Below are 17,545 nucleotides of genomic sequence, written 5' to 3'. Positions count from 1 at the left end.
AGGCCCTCTGGTGAACGGGATGGGTGCCCTGGTGACAGAAGATACAGAGATGGCAGAGTTATTGAATGACTTCTTTGTCTCAGTCTACTCTGCCAGAGGCAGTCTTGAAGAGCCCTGTACTCCTGAGACCTCAGATGAAGTCAGGTCAACAGAGCAGTTTGCCTTAGTCGATGAGGAATGGGTTAGAGACCAGTTGAGCAATCTGGACATCCATAAATCCATGGGTCCAGATGGGATGCACCCACGGATGCTGAGGGAACTGGCGGAAGTCATTGCTGGACCACTCTCCATCATCTTTACCAAGTCTTGGGAAACGGGAGAGGTGCCTGAGGACTGGAGGAAAGCAAATGTCACTCCAGTCTTCAAAAAGGGCAAGAAGGAGAACCCGGGTAACTATAGACCGGTCAGCCTCACCTCCATCCCTGGGAAAGTGATGGAACACCTTATCCTTGATGCCATCTTAAGGCATGTCAAGGATAAGAGGGTTATGAGGGGCAGTCAACATGGCTTTACCAAGGGGAAGTCATGCTTGACCAACCTCATAGCCTTTTATGAGGAAATAACATTGTGGATGGATGATGGCAGAGCGGTGGATGTGGTCTACCTTGACTTCAGCAAAGCATTTGACACAGTCTCCCACAGCATCCTCATAGCTAAATTGAGGAAGTGTGGTCTGGATGATCAGGTAGTGAGGTGGACTGCAAACTGGCTGAAGGACAGAAGCCAGAGAGTTGTAGTCTATGGGGTGGAGTCTAGTTGGAGGCCTGTATCTAGTGGAGTGCCTCAAGGGTCAGTACTGGGACCAGTATTATTTAATATATTCATCAGTGATTTAGATGAGGGAATTGAGTGTACTGTCAGCAAGTTTGCTGATGACACTAAGCTGGGAGGAGTGGCTGACACGCCAGAAGGCTGTGCTGCCATCCAGCGAGACCTGGACAGGCTGGAGAGTTGGGCAGGGAGAAACTTGATGAAATATAACAAGGGAAAGTGTAGAGTCCTGCATCTGGGCAGGAACAACCCCAGGTTCCAGTATAGGTTGGGGAACGACCTGTTAGAGAGTAGTGTAGGGGAGAGGGACCTGGGAGTCCGAGTGGACGGCAGGATGACCATGAGCCAGCACTGTGCCCTTATGGCCAAGAAGGCCAATGGCATCCTGGGGTGTATTAGAAGGGGGGTGGTCAGTAGGTCGAGAGAGGTCCTCCTTCCCCTCTACTCTGCCCTGGTGAGACCGCATCTGGAATATTGTGTCCAGTTCTGGGCCCCTCAGTTCAAGAAGGACAGGGACCTGCTGGAGAGAGTCCAGCGCAGGGCGACAGAGACGATTAAGGGAGTGGAGCATCTCCCTTATGAGGAAAGGCTGAGAGAGCTGGGTCTCTATAGTTTGGAGAAGAGGAGACTGAGGGGTGACCTTATTAGTGTATATAAATATATAAAGGGGGAGTGTCACGAGGATGGAGCCAGGCTCTTCTCAGTGGCAAACAATGATAGGACAAGGGGTAATGGGTACAAACTGGAACACAAGAGGTTCCACTTAAACTTGAGAAGAAACTTCTTCTCAGTGAGGGTGACAGAACACTGGAACAGGCTGCCCAGGGAGGTTGTGGAGTCTCCTTCTCTGGAGACATTCAAAACCCGTCTGGACACATTCCTGTGTAACCTTATCTAGGTGTTCCTGCTCTGGCAGGGGGATTGGACTAGATGATCTTTTGAGGTCCCTTCCAATCTCTAACATACTGTGATACTGTGATACATCTCAAAGGGCTGCACACTGCTGCGTTCAGCCAGTCGGAGGGTGACTGTATTATCTGTTACTACACAAACCTAACTAAATGCACACTTATGGTGCTGCGTATTGGGTTTAAGCAAAGCTATTCTTACGATCACATTCATTGACAATTAAAAGTTTATATATAGAAATCGAGCTGCAGATGCGAATGTTGCTGCTTGATTATAATGGCAAATTGCAAAAAGAAAGGAAAAAAATAGTAGTTCTCTTTGTTCTGCTTCTCAGAAGTAAGAACCTGGTTAAATCAGTTCACCATTATCCTACACTTCAGAATAATGCTGCTAAAAATGAAGCATTCAATTAGCCTGTCATCTTTCTGTCGCTCACTTGAGAGTCAAGTTGTCCTTCTGCAAAGCTTTTACTTTCCATTAAGATGCCTTGTGGCAGGCATGTGGAATTTCAGCAGCAGCAGCTACTGACCCACCTGCCCTGGCCCGGGCTGTCCTGCTCACTGCTCGCTCAAAGGCAAACTCTGCTTCTCCCTCTTGTAAATCCAGGCAGGAGCACAGCCCCCCTCTCCTGCCTGTGGGCTCAAGCTGTGCTCCATGGGGTGTCCAGCCCTTCCCTGCTGTGTGGCTGTACGGGAAATGAGGAATGGGAAATGGGCTTTGCTGGGAGCTTTGTGAGGGCAGTGGGAACCTGCCGCGGTCCCCAGGAGTGAGCCAGGGGAGGAGTCCAGGTGTGGGCAAGAGCAATCCCCTCTCTTTCACACAAGTCTCTTGTGCTGGGATGAAGCTGGACTTGGCTCATGTGGCACAAAGAGCAGCCCTGACAAGAGCCCAGGCATCTGCCTTAGGGAGCCAGAATGAGATAGACAAATGGGCTGATGGGCTCAGCACTGCTGTAAGGAGACAGAGTTCTCTGGTTAAAGTGAGAGATGCAGGTCACCAGGTCACCACCACTTTGATGCTAGCGAGAATTCCTCTGGAGACTCTTCATCAGGGGCTGTAGAGATAGGACAAGGGGTGATGGGTTCAAACTGAAACAGGGCAAGATCTGAGGCAGAAGCTCCTCCCTGTGAGGGTGCTGAGGCGCTGGCACAGGGTGCCCAGAGAAGCTGTGGCTGCCCCATCCCTGGCAGTGTTCAAGGCCAGTTTGGACACAGGGGCTTGGAGCAACCTGCTCTAGTGGCAGGTGTCCCTGCCCGTGGCAGGGGTTGGAACTGGATGATCTTAAGGTCCCTTCCAACCCAAACCAGTGTGGGATTGTATGACACGGTGCAGGGATTTCTGCCTCAGGCACAGAGTCCTCTCAGTTTGTGCAGAACATCTTAGGTTACAACTGTGTCTTATCTGATGGATGGGAGGCAGCGCTATTTGGGTAGTAATACACAGTCACATTTGGTTGGGCTATTTCTGCTGCATCACGAAGAGGCCCACACTGCTCCCATCTGTTGAATAGTGAGTGTCTTTGATGGATCAGCCAGGCAAGCCAGCTAAACTCCCTCTGAGATTCTGCTCCTTCAGTGGTTTGCTCGTCCTAAGCTTGTCAGTTTTATCTTTGAGCTGTTGGGATGGAACAGCCTGAGGAGAGCCTAGAAGTGAATTTGTTCCTAGTTGTAGCTGGAGGACCCAATGTGATTGGCACGCAGCCGAAGCACAGGCCCTGCCCAAAGCCATCTGAAGCGTTCACCCAACAGAAATCTCAGGCTTTCAGTTTTGTGTCCTCAATCCTCAAGCCACCATTCTGATTTTTCGGGCAGTCACTCTGCTTGATGCTAGGTTTAGGATTTCACCAGTAGTTTCTAAACCAAGCTTGGCACTGCTTGTCCTGCCCAGGTTGAAAGGTCTATACATTACATCACTAGGGCCAAAAGATGTGATGTACCGAGTGAAACCAGTTATAACCATGGTGCAGTCTCCAAGCAGTCCTTGTATGCAAATTTGCATGCCAGATGGAAGCGGGCATAATTCAGCATTGATAATGGTGACTGTTCCTAAGGACAGACCTAAGGCAAAGCTGATCAGTATTTGCCACCATACCACCTCTTTCCAGAACAGACATGCCATTAGTCACAGGCATGTTCTGTAGTCAGCAGGTGGTGATGAAATCTGAGTTGTTTCTAGCACTTAAATAGCTGGATACAGGCTCAAAGGTAGCTGTGAAGCAGGGTTTTTACCAGTAAGGGGGGCAGGCTGTGGGAGGAAGGGAAATCTTGGTGCTTAAACCTGCCACATTCACAATGAGCAGTAGAAATACTCCATGGCTAAAAGTGCTGCAGGGATGTCTGACCTTGCAGTAAATCTGACCTTTTTCTGGTGATGCAGTCTCTATTCCTGTTCATTTAAGAGCTGCTGTGAGCCTTTGGTGCTGCTGACAGTGAGTGCTGGCCAGGGCCAAGCGCTTCCTCCAGCTCTGTGCAGTGGCTCCCCTCCCAAAGGCCAGGGAGATACATGACAGCTCCGCATTAACTCATGTGCTGAAGGGACTAGGGCTCACCTGACAGTGTGGTCCTACAGAGATCCTTGCAGGAGGGATGCAGGTAACTCCCGATGTGTCAGTGGTCCCCTCGCACTGAGTTGCTCCTGGGCAGCAGATGTGGCAGTGCAGTGGAGCTGCTTTCTAGCCAGATAATTTCATTAGACCAAGCCGAGCTCTTAATAGGGAGCAGGGCAGCAGTGCTGGCTCCAGTGGGAATTCAGTTGTTTGTAGCAGAGATGAGGTCTCCTCTCAGCATCAGCACCTGGTGTAACCTTGCAGCCACCGTGCAGGGTGAAAAGAGGACTTGGCTTTTCACAACCATTGTTCTGAAGTGACCCATGCGCTCACCTGGGGCAACTCCTGAATAGGTGCCTATTGTGAAACCTGCTAGTAAAACTGGCACAGTTTTTGTTTAAAGACCATCTTATAGCCGAGCATCTTTTACTTCAGAGCCAGGAGCTTCCTCTTTTTAAGTTTCCTTATTTCACTTACTAAAACCAGATTCTATGACCCTTAAATTTTGTCCCCTTCAAAGTGGCTGCTAGAGAGGTGTTTAAACCCCCCTGGTTTGCAGGTTAGTGTGTGGCAGGGCAAGGGGGAGTGAGACCTAGTCATAGCGGACAGCAGGAGTTCTCATGTTTCTTCTCTTCCTATTGCTTTCAGACACTTCTAAACCCAGGTGCTCCAGAGTCCTGCAGTGCAATCTGCAGTGATGAGATTGCGCTTTATCTTTGTCCTTTCAATTCCTTTCTTTTTCTGCTGACCTGAAATGCTGATCCCTGCCTCTCTGCCTTGCTATCATCCAGTTCCTGCAGCACAACTCCTGGCTCCTGTAGTGCCCAATTCAGAGGACAGCTTAATGTGTGTACGTTGTGCATGGAATGCTTACGCATCTTCCCGCTTTCTTAGGCAGGTCTGTCATTAAATCACCCCAAAACACACTAAGAGTGCACACACTCATATTCATCCTGCTCAGTACACATTCCAGGACTCCATGCTTCTGAGGTATGAGGTAAGCAACACGCTGTGCCCAGGCTGCCATCGCTCACATCGCACATGATTCACTGCACACTGCCAAAACATTATCCCAGCAGTCACACCACACTTGGCAGTGCAAAGGGTGCCCTCTGCCAAGCAGAAGACCATAGCACTGCATCTGTGAAGTGCAGGCTCAGAATGTTGGCCAGATCCTTGGCTGCCATAAATAACAATTTATGCATTGTGCTAACCTCAGAGGAGCTACCTGCGTTGGCAGGGCATCATCACCATTTAGGAATAAGGGCAATTAATGAGACAGATGGTCTTAATCCTCTCTTTATTGGATAGTTGTGCACATCACAAGTAAGACTTATTGAACTGTTATGGGCAATCAGCACACACCTCAAGGACTAAGTGTCAGTGGAACTGAATGATTGCTGCCTCCACAGCCAGGTTGGAGCAGATGGCAGGCGAGAAGCTCTCCATATGGCACCTGTTAGGTCACTGGAAAGAAGACCAGTTCTCAGACGGTTACAGCTTCTATAAAGAATAAATAAACCACCCACTGAGCCAAATAATAGCTCTAAGAGCCAAGAAACACCTTAAAGGATAAATGTGCAGGTAAATCCTGTCACAGAGCCATCTGAATCAGGATGCTGAAACCCCTGTGAGAGGTGACCGATGTGTTTCTGCTGAAAACAGCATTCCTCACTGGTGTTATGGTTTCATTACAGTTGGTATAATAACTCAGAACTGCATTTATCTGTCTTTGTCCTGCACCAGTACGACATGATGGGCTGTGGGGGAAAGGGAGGAAAACAGCACTGTAGTACAAGCTGAGTGAACACTTCAGCTCACTGCAACTCAATCTTTCTTCTTTCCCTTGTGCTGCTGCCTCAGCCATTCTGAGTGCTGGCCCTGCTTCTTTATAAAGTGTCACAGTGCCCATGGGTGGCCACCTTCATCTTCCAGCTTTCCCTTGCTAGCATAAAATGAACATCCGTTCAATGCCAAGCACTGGGCCCTGTGAGTCAGTGTGATTTTTTTTGGCCACTCTCTTGTGGCCCTTTTCAAATCCATAGCAAAGCCTTTCAGTAGAGTTAATGAGTTATTGTGCAGAGGCCAGACAGTTTCTGGAACACTAGACTCAGACATCACAGAACTAATCCTCCTGTAGCCCTGTCACTGAGAACACAGCAGTGTTTGCCCCTTTCAGCTTCCTTGCATTTCAGCTGCTGGTACAGGACTAGGTTCATTCTGGCTGAGTTGCGCTTCGTGAATCGCAGCAAGCCACTCCTTGCAGAGATGATAATCATTCTAATCTTCTATTATTATCTCCCAAAGCATCAGGAATGTGCTGGATAAATATTTACAGCAAAAAGAAGAGACCTCAATTCTCTGGCTGAGCTGGGTTAAAATCTGACCTTCTGCTTGGAGCTCATGTCCAGTCTAAATCTTCAGTGTGTGACAGGCACAGAGAACTTGCTGAGAGCAGAGCTGAAACGAGAGTAAATAGAGGGCAAAGGCATCCCAAGCTGGAGACTGCTCTGATGTACGTGTGGGTTAGACTCAATGCTGGTGTGAACACAGTGAAGTCAGCACAACTGTAGTTGTACACCTTAACAATTAGTGCTAATATCATCAAGTCATTCACACCAACAGTTACTGAATTGCAGCCATATGCAATGTATTTCACCGAAAGGGAAAAGCCCTGAAGCATTAAGCCTGCTGAGGTCTGCTCTTTGACCTTCTAGAATGGGACTCAGTCTCACACACGTGCATGTTCTGTTTCATGATAGAGTGCTGACTGTTGCTGCGCTGTTCATTTTAGCCTGTCTGCTCCTCCATAATGACTGGATCAGCAACAAGATGTTAGCAAGCCCTTTGTGAAATGGAGCAGCTTTCCAGCTCTGCAGGACAAGAAGCTTCCTCGTTCCTGTGAGATGGTTGGTCAGTGTGGGCACGGGGGTCTAGCCCCAGAGCCTCTCTACACCATGTTTCACATTAGGATGTAGGGCTGAGCTCTGAGGAGAAGCCAGAACCAGCCAGAACCATTGTAACTCAGCGCAGATCCCAAGGTTGCCCTGGTCTGTTTCCAGGTTACTGGTAGTTATGAAAGACCAAGACAGAGGAAGACAGAGCAACTGAGGAGCAGTGTCCCCATACAGGCACTGAAGAGGTTGAGGCTGGTATATCCCCATATCAAGACTTATGTTGTCACAGCAACATTTTCATAGGCACATCAGAAAACCTAGGCAAAGTGGGCAGTGCCAAGGCTCATTTCTCTGGTTCAGCTGCCCCAGTGATCCAGGGACCTGCTAAGACCCTGGGGAAGGAGATGCTCTGACACCCCTGAGCAGCAGGGGAGGGGCAGTGCCACAAGCTGTATCATCTGTGCATTCACAGGCTGTGTGAAGACATACCACTTGGCAAGGAGGAGAGCTGCTGCTGAGCACCACAATCAAAGAGTCAAGCTGCTGCTGCTGAAACCACTCCTCAGATCCAGCAACTCCATATTCCAGCAGCTCCTTTAGAGACCAGCACCACCAGGACAGTTTGCTTTCTGGTATGACCTACCAGCGGTTGGAGGGGAAGCTGAGACAGCAGTCGGACTCTTGAGTGCTGCAGCTTGGCTGCCACTAAAGTCTCCCTCCAGAAGTTACATTTCTCCTCAGCATCATGGCTGTGTGTGTACTTCCCTGTTAAAAGCCCTCACTGTCAAAGCAAGCAGGTCACTGCCTGCAGGAAGCTGTGCTGGACTCTGCTGGCAAAAGGAAGACGATTTGAACTGTCAGGCACGGATAACATGCTGCGTGTTTCTGTCCTCCTTGCTGACAGATGATTTCACTTTGGCAATAAGCAGCTGGAAATGGATGGGTTGCTTGGTTTGCACTTTTTGTCAGTAATTTTCCAGGGGAGTCTCTCTGGTTCTGCTACCTGCTGCTGAAACAGCTCCTCACAGATCCTCAGGGACTCCTCAGCAGCACCTAGCCTTCCCTCTTCAAGGGAGTAGCCTGGTCATTCCAGTTTCTAGTTCATCTTTGCTGGCACTTGAGGCTTGTCTGTATGAAACAAAGGAAAGGCAGCATTGACTATTGTGGAATATCTTATTCGGGAGAATTGGGAGCAGAATCACTGTCCTTGCAGTAGCTGTTCTCAAATGAAACAGTCTCTTCCTCCTGGTAGGCAAGCCGTGAGGAGGCTACCATTCCACAGTACCATTTCACTCAGGAAAGAAGGGACACTTTCATTTTCAAACCGTTCCTTTCCAGGTAGGCAATGAGTTGGGAAAGTACCTGATGTGAATTTATCTCCAGCACCACTTGCAGACCATCAGCCCTTGGTAAGCAGAGCTGCAGCATCCACTTCCAAACAGGCAGAGCTGTTGCGGGTTTGTGTGCCCATTGCTACGAAGGATTCCATCCCCTCCGAGGGGCCCAGCCCCAGCCCAGGAGCACAGCTCAGGCTCTGTAACCATCTCCATGTGTAGCCATTCTCTCGAGACCACAAGCACTGGAAATGGGGGCTGCAGAGAATGACCCTCTCAGAGAACGGTGGCCACTGCTGCACTTCAAACCGCCTTTTCCTCTGTGGAGAGCCCAAGGGACTACAGTGGGTCAGAGAGTGCATTGAGGGCAAAGTTGAATGGAGATGTTCAGGGGGTTCTTGCAAACTTCCATGAGGGAATGGCTGTCTTCTCTTGATATAAGGGGGTGGACAGCTTTTGCATACGGAAAGAACTGCCTCTGCTCTTGCTTGCAGAGCTGCCTGATCACCAAGTCCTCAGCTTTTCAGCAGCTCCAGTCCCTTTATTTCAACAAATGGCCCTACCTACAAAAGTGGTGGAAATCCCTCACGTTCTGGGTTTTCCTGGTAGGGAAGGGACACAGGGAGCTCAGTGCCTTGCAAAACCAGAGCCTGCATGTTCTGAACTTTCTTCCTGGGACACTATCACAGGAAAGGAACAAAATGCCCTGGTACAGTGACTGCAATCTGCCTGGCTTGTCTATGGGGAGGAAATCTTCAACAAAGTTTGTATTGGCTCCCATTTGTCCCTTCAAGTTCATGCAGATAATCCAGGATCACATCTTCCTCTGACATTGCAGTTTATAGCTTCAGCCTGGGAGGACGTATGTGATGTACTCTGGAGGTTTTGTGTATATAGACCTAAATGGGTGGCCTGGGAGTTATAGCTGGCCCTGACTGCCTTTGTCTCACAAGAAAGCAGTGCTTTGGGGGCCATGTATCTCTGCTTTTCTCACAATGCTGAGCATTAATGCCATTCCTCAAGCTAAGAATAGATAGTCCTCAACTTGATGGCTGTTGAAAGAGCACGGACCAGAACAGCAAATCTTAGTAATATGCAGGCCAAATCCTGCTCTCAGCTGCACAGATTTTCTGTGCCACCATTTAGAAGTTAATGATGCACCAGGGACGCTGTGGTGTAGATGCAGTACCATAACAAAGAAGTGCTGGTTGAAAAACCACTCTCAGAGCTCTCTCTGCTTCCTCTACCTCAGTGTAAGAGGTAATTTCAGATAAAGTCTCACAGGGATGTCCTATGAGCCTGGCTCCACTGGGTATTTTTATTAGTGTCCAATGAGTCTGACTGGAGAATATATCATTTTGCAATGACCTTCTTGCCATAAAGGACTGACTGGAGCTGATTTTACCTTTATTTGGCAGCAAAGTGGACATTATCCTTAAATCCTTGTTTGAGGGAAAGCATTTTCACCACACAAACAGTCCCTGAATGTCCATGGGGCAGCAAAAATAAGGCCTGGAAGGACAGGATTTTGATTCTGCACAAGTTATGGGACAGTTGCCCAAACTCGCTGAATGTCTCCATGTAGAGGAAGAGGTCATAAGAGAGCATTTCAGCCACCAAGTGACTGTAAGGTCCTACAGGGACTTTACAACAAGAAAAGGAAAAGGGACAGTCTTGTTGCCATATATTAAGAAGAGCTTGGAGAAGATCATTTCAGAGGATTGGATTGTGAAGCACTCATATACACTTCAAACAGCTCCTTCTCTGCAAAACCCCAGGACTGTTTCAGAAAGTTGCCAAGCAACCCAGAGGCCGTATATTGTAAAGACTATATCATCCAGACACTTGCTTCTTATAAACCAGAGAATGGGATCTAAAGGGCAGGTCAGGATAATCTCGCTTTTCTGAGCCCCTGTTGGCTTTCTTGTCCTCCTGCTTCTTTCATACACAGGACACCCTCCCCTTCCCGCCCATATTCCTTCCTTGCTTCATTTTCTATGTTGGGAAGAAGGAAAAGACAATGTGGTCAAAGAAACAACAAAAAAACACTAAGAAGAGGCAAAACTATGTGTGACAGCCTATAAGGAAGCACCAGTTAAGTTAGACATTAGCAATGCAGTTTGTAGCTGAGCATTTCCAAAGAGATCTTGATAAATGCAGCCCAGCTCTGCACCATTTACATACCCTGCCTTGCCAAAAGGAGCAAAGGTAGTCACTGTAACACTCGCAGGAGAGGAAAACGGGGGAAAAGATGGATTTAATGGTACACATTGTCGTTTTTTACTCTGTTTGGTTCTTCTCTGTAAGGGAGCCAATGAACGGCTTTAGAGCATTAGAGTAGTGGCACTACTATAGAAACGCTGAGGAAATGCAGACCTTGGGTGTGCAGAGGGGTGGCAAGAACCTGTTCACAGTCCCCACCGTGCTGCTTCTTTGTTGCTTCTTTGCAGACTGAGCCCTATGAGCCTCTTTCTCTACGTTCTGCACCACACTCACTGTTTCCCCATGTCACTGAAACTGCCAACAAACAATGATGTTCCTCTCTTCCCTCTTGAAAATCTGCATGTTCTAAATTCTGTTTTTCACACGCAGGTCATTGGAAAAGTTGTTAGCCTTGGAAACGCACTTAATCTTTGGACAAATAGACTTTAAATGGTGCACTGTTGTCTAGCAACTATACTATAAACAGCCCTCCATTTGTTCCTGTGGGTAATCACTGATTTCTTGGGGATTAAAGCTTAAGTAACACTCCAATCTAGGTGCGTGCATCAGACCACGCCGTATTACAGCAGATTACGTCTCCTACTATACAGCTTACTTAACCATTTATAATCACAACAGAAACCTGACAGCTGCAATGATAAGAAAATGAGCACTAGCTTGTCAAGTAATCAGTATTTTGAGTTATGATGTAGAACATTTTACTGGCAGGCTCCAGAGCATTTCTGTCATACTGCAGGGTGGAGTGGCAGATAAGCATCAAATTAGAAGATCTCAACTAGGCTGAGCCTGAGTTATTTCAAATATATCTTGATAGCTGCTGCTCAGCACCCTCTGCATGTTCTCTTGCATTTATTTGCTGCTCCCCACTGCAGGTATGGAGTTTTACCTTCCAGTGCTGTGCAGGACCGTGCCACAGTGAGATACTACAACTCGGTTGTGGGCATAGAGGCTCAGGACCGATTGAGCTGACTCTCTACGTGTTGTGAATACAATTTACTGGATGCATCTGCTTCCATAGATCACCGTCTGCTTAAGAGACTAAAAACGTGCTGTTGCTAAATCACGGCGTTTAACACCTTCCCCAGTGAAGCCGCCCTGCGGCATGTACTGTCTTCGGTTGCTCATGGTCTCAGCATAATGCTGGGTAATGGATGAATGGGGTGGCCTGGGGCTGGCTGTAAGGAAAGAGCGATTGTCGAGTTGAATTTAAACGAAACTTCAAATAAATAAATAAATCACAGGCTCTAGATTTAGAATAAATCTCAGCATTTGTGGGATTAGAGTTTCAAATGTTGATCTCCCACGCTGGAAGAAATACAGGTCTGTGGGTGGGTAATGCTACATATCTGTTGGAAAACGGGCGTTTAACTGAAGGAATTATGTTCAAAGCATTTCAGATATACCTGAAGAATCCACATTTTAAAGAGAACAAGTTTAATAAGAACTGAAAAAACAAACTCACGCTGGAATTCCTCAGTTCCCTGCCCTTGTGATCCTACTTTAATGTCTTGCTCATGACCCACAAGCAGCAACTAGAATCTCCCCTTGCCACTGCAACACTCAGGCTCTTCTGGCTTTAAATATGCACTATTCCATGACTCTACGATTCTAAGTGTAGAAAGCATGGAGAAAGCAGGGAGCAGCCTCCCTGAAAGGAAAGACCTCCAGGGCCAAGCCCATGTAGGGGTTGCAGTAGGCCAGCTTTTGTTTGTAGCTGTGCCAAAAGGCGTTTGATGCTCATGGCCAGTATTTGAGTGCTTGGAAGGTTGGTGGAGCAGTGTCAGGAGCAGCCCAAATGCTGGGTTGAAACCTACTTAGATACTGATGTTTTCCATGTGCTGTGTGAGTGACCCAGGAAAGATCCATGGCTATAAGTGATACCCCAGGGAATGTTCCTCCTTGTGAAACACCATCATTTCAGAAACCTTTATTCTTAAGCAGTTGTTAGCAATAGAAAAAGGGTGATCCTACTTCCCTAACTGCAGTATGTAGGCTTTAAGGCCTGAGGATGTAGTGACAGGGACATTTTGGACCCTGCATCTTTTCTTAATGTTTAAAAGAAGCATCTGTTAGACCCATCGAGGATACAGGCATGCTCCAGGGCTCTGTTTGCCTCAGAGTGGGAAGAGTTGGCACAATGTTCTTTGGGAGGCACAACACAAACAATGTGATCCCACTGGGACTTGTTTGAGTTTTGAGTTCTTGCCTCCCTGTTGTTGTGTCCTCCAGTCTCATATCCCCAAAGCAGTTTCATAGATATACTTGGCTTCTGTCTTCCTGCTGATGATTCCTGAAGGGATGTGTCTGATAAAGCTAGTATTTCTTGCATGAGACATCCCATAAAGTTTCAGTGATATAATTAGGTTATACACTGTGTGGAACAACAATTGGATTCTCTCTATGTTCTACATTTGTATTAAAAGATACTACAGCATTGTCATCTTCTTCCTCCCAACCACTTTTTTGCTTTTAATTCCCTTGTAAATCAGCTGAAATCCCCTCTGGATTCTGGGGCAACCTCAGTGTATGGATAAAGTCTTGCTCCTGTTGAATTTAATGGCAAAATTCCTGTTGCACTGAATTTTGGACGGTACAAAATTCACTTTTGGATGGAAGAGAACAAACAATTCACAGCCTCCTGGGACTAAGGAAAACCTGTGAATTGCTGACGATTCCATTTGTATCAGTTTAACAACACATATTTGGGTAAGATAGAGGCAAAATCCTTTTAAATGTGGTGTGAAAGCATTTCCATCTCTAGTACTAAAGCAATTTTTGTCACATAATGAAGATTCAAGCTGAAAAACATATCATTCCTGTAAAAAGGTGATATTAGGGACTGTGACAGCCTTTGAGATGTGGTCATTTTAAAAGCCAACAACCTTGATAATACCCTTTGGAGATTACTGTTTGTTAATAGTGCACATTAGGAATCAAGCAATCATAGAGAGCGCAATTAAGTGCATAATCACAGATATTTTTGACATCTGTCTACTTATAGGCTCTATGGCAGGTTTTTTTTGCATCTCCCCCCTTGCAGCCTGAGTGTCTTCAATTAATTTATCACGACCATCTGTGTTGTAATTTTTGCTGCTCAGCTTGCCTTTCTACATCTGGTTTTTGGCTGAATATTTCATGACACTTCATCATTTTCACTCATAGCGCTAAAAATACAGAATTAATATTTGTTGGGTTGCTCACTGAAGTTAATCCACAATTAAACAGACCACTACAGTTCCGCTAAATGATTCTTTATGATGGTGAACACAAAGGCAAGAAGGAAGGAACAACATTTTAACCCTGTGTATCAGGTTTTCTGGTGCTGCTTACTTCAGATGCACAGAGGCAAATGCATCAGTGGCTCTGCCAGCTCTGAATCCCCAGCTTAAAGGATGTTTCAGGGAGAGGGGCTATGTCATGGCTGGAAGGTTATTTGGTTATTGTGTTCTGGATAGTCTCCATGAGTGATTATCAGCGTTTTTGAGGGCCGTAGCTAAGTACAATCACTGCAACAGGGTTCTGTAGTACACAAGGAGCAGTGTAGATCCAGCCTCTCTACACTGATCACAGTATATCAGATGGAATAAGCAGTTAAAGCTGGCTTCACTGAGTGGGCAATGCCTGCAGCAAAGACGAAATGTGTTGGTTGTCACTTCCTAGTACCATCGAGGTTAGGGGCATAGTGCTCCTAATACTAACTCATTCCACCTCCCTACAGTGAAGCAAATGTTTTCTGTTGCTTTCCTGGTGTCCTTTGAAATGTTTAGCTTGGGGGCTCATTCACAGTAAATACTTGTCCATTTCACAAATCTGTTGTCTGAAGTCATTGCTTCTGCCTGATTTTCTTTCCTTAAATTTCTTCCTCTAGTTAATACTAATTTTGAGTGACCTTTTTCCACTCCTGGCAGTGTAGCACCCTGTGATTCTGTTTTCAACGGCTTCAGTATCTCTAGCCTTTAGTAAACCATAGCAACTGTCATCTCCTCCTAAATGAGAGAAGAGCAAAAAATGAACATCAGAGCCTACTCAGCTACAGCAACAGGCCTCTCAGTGAGGAGCTTGTACAGGAGAAATGCTTTTCACTATAGCAAGAACTGGCCTTGCAATGACATTATGGTGCGTTTATCTAAGACAAAAGTCCTTGATGAGATGCAACTCTTTCTGCAAGAGGTTTTCCTGAGAAAGAGCTGTATAGCGTGTTCTTCATCCAGCTGTGCCCTGGAACACAATATCCAAGTATCTGCCTCTTTTACTGATTCAGGATACTATTTTCTGAGTTGATTTCTTTGCCCTTCTGGATTGTGGTCCCTGATGGCAGTATGATACCTCTGTGGTGAGGGGACACCCTACAGCAGCTGAAGTGTCAAATCCAAGCCTCACTGGGCACAGTCTCATGCCCACAACCGAGTGGAGGGAGAAAGGGGCAGCCCCACAGTGAGGAGGAAAAGAAAGAGACATTCACTAGGAAAGCCTGGGTAACACTGCTGGTTTTCCCAAAGGAGCCTCAGCCACGAAAAGGCTGGGATTGCTGCTGAAGACTGAATGAACTTTCTCTTTTCTGCTTATAGTGCACTTCTGTGTGGGTGGGCTGACTGGATTGGAAGTAAACAGCAGGAAGAAGACCTCCCCAGTCAGTGATAAACTGCTTTGCTGAGTGAAAACAAGCACTACAAAAATATGACAAATAGCTCTGAAAGTGGCACTTTTCTAAGCAGGGTTTTAAGCCTATGAAAAAAAGCACCGCTCCCTCTGCGAGCCCCATTATATTCATTGGTATGCTTCACCAACTTAGCCAAAAAACAGCAGGCCAGATAGAACCCTGCCACGTTATACTTGACTTTTATCAGTGATGGAGTGAGAGCTTTTACTTGTGGTTGGACCCATGCAGATTGAAGAAGCCCCTCTTTAGTGTCAGTGCCAGAGGTCTGTGACTTTGGCACTGAAACGTGAAGGCTGTACAGCTCCCATCACAGGGGCCTGCAGCTTGGGGTTCGTAATGTGCTCAGGTGAGTCAGGGCAGCATCTGATAAATCACACAAAACAGCAGTCCCGAATGGACAGCACTACAAATGGTAACGGTGAAACTCGATAATCATGGAATTGTCCTGGAAAACGTAACATGGAGTAAATCTTTACCCTGTCTACCTTACCACAGCACTAAGCAACTGGTGGTTTGAACGCTGACTGATCAGTTAAGTCCTATCAGTACAACAGTAGGAGAATCCTTGGTTTCAACTGCTTAATAAGGTATAGGAGAGATAAATGATTTCTTTCATTGTGAGGCTTATATATCTGCAAAGAAATGCTCCTGAAGATATCCCCCAGTCACCACTGTCTCGAATTCATGGCAGGAAATTCCCATGAATTCACCACACTGAAAATACAACCCCTCATTTGCCTGGTCCCTAAGTATTTCCAAGACAGGGTTTGTTCTGCATTAGTCAGAGTTGGTGACTGTTGAAAGAAGCTTTACTGGGTGAAAATGTAAAGGTCTTTAGCCATTTAAGATGACTTTTAATTAAAACTCAACAATCCCGGGTTGAGCAGAGCACAGCCAGAATGTCATAAACCTCTGCAGACTGGATAGTGTGCTGGGCTGGGCTGGAGCGGGGGACAGACACGTAATCCTCCACAGATAATTAGAGCAGAAAATGCTTCTAATCTCTTTGTTAGTCTGGTTTTGTTATTTGATCTAATAATAAACTAGACAAAAGACAAAGAAGTCCTCATACATTTTAATTTAGACTGCACTGGGCTTCTTTTAGCCCGCAATGTTTTAGCTGGTCTGTTTTGATTTATGCATGTACTGTACAGACCTGCATGGTCTCCAGGCCAGTTTTCACTCTTTTTTACCTCACTGACCTCTCACTACATACAGCTCTCCTCACCGACCTTTTAATAAAAACAACCACTCCTCATGGTTTTCCAAATCCGTACACATCCCTTGCAGCGCCCAGTGCACAGGGACTGTTCTTGTAACATGCTTGTTTCACAGATGAAGCTATTCCCTCTGACACTGCATGTCCTTCACCTTCCCAACTAACCTCCATCCTTAGCCTCCTCCTCTTCAGCTCCCTCATTCCCTTCTAGCTCCCATGCCAACCCCTCATCATTCTTCGTCCCTCTAAACCCAATGAAACCTGTGACCCACGACTGAAGCCCCTTGGACAGCTCTAGCTACTGCTGGAAGCCCTGGTGATCAATAAATGAGAGAGATCGGTTCATGGGAAAACTGAAGATGAGCCAGTGTGCACTTGCAGCCCAGAAACCCCCCGTGTGCTGGGCTGCATCCCCGGCAGTGAGACCAGCAGGTCAAGGAGGTGATCCTGCCCCACTGCTCTGCTCTGCTGAGACCCGACTTGCAGCACTGTGTGCAGTGCTGGTGTCCTCAGCATAAGGACATGGAGCTGCTGGAGCAAGTCCAGAGGAGGCCACGAGGATGATCAGGGGCTGCAGCACCTCCTGTATGGAGACAGGCTGAGAACATTGGGGCTGTTCAGCCTGGAGAAGAGAAGCTGCGTGGAGACCTCAGAGCAGCTTCCAGTGTCTGAAGGGGGCTACAAGGATGCTGGAGAGGGACTCTTCATCAGGGACTGCAGCGATAGGACAAGGGGTGATGGGTTCAAACTGAAACAGGGCAAGTTCAGGTTAGATCTAAGGCAGAAGCTCTTCCCTGTGAGGATGCTGAGGCGCTGGCACAGGGTGCCCAGAGAAGCTGTGGCTGCCCCATCCCTGGCAGTGCTCAAGGCCAGGTTGGACACAGGCGCTCGGAGCAACCTGCGCTAGTGTGAGGTGTCCCTGCCCATGGCAGGGGGTTGAAAGTGAATGAGCTTTAAGACCTTTCCATCCCAAACCGCTCTGTGACT

At 47.1% G+C, this 17,545-nt stretch overlaps 1 protein-coding gene across 17 annotated transcripts in view; it reads left to right on the top strand.

The window, feature by feature from the left end:
- RD3 (RD3 regulator of GUCY2D) overlaps positions 1-17,545 on the top strand; it is a 71,763-nt gene that overhangs the window by 28,079 nt on the left and 26,139 nt on the right. The window contains exon 6 of one of the 17 annotated variants that reach the window (XR_013956720.1): positions 11,552-16,438. The exons of the other annotated variants lie outside the window; for them this stretch is intronic. The gene's annotated coding sequence lies outside the window, so the exon portion shown is untranslated. Of the gene's footprint in view, positions 1-11,551; positions 16,439-17,545 lie in introns of those variants that run through there. 17 annotated transcript variants of the gene reach the window in all.

The sequence above is a fragment of the Psittacula echo genome, assembly GCF_963264785.1.
Source record: "Psittacula echo genome assembly, chromosome: 4".
Lineage (NCBI taxonomy): Eukaryota > Metazoa > Chordata > Aves > Psittaciformes > Psittacidae > Psittacula > Psittacula echo.
The sequence above is the reverse complement of the archived record's forward strand: the minus strand, read 5'-3'. Positions and strand labels throughout refer to the sequence as shown.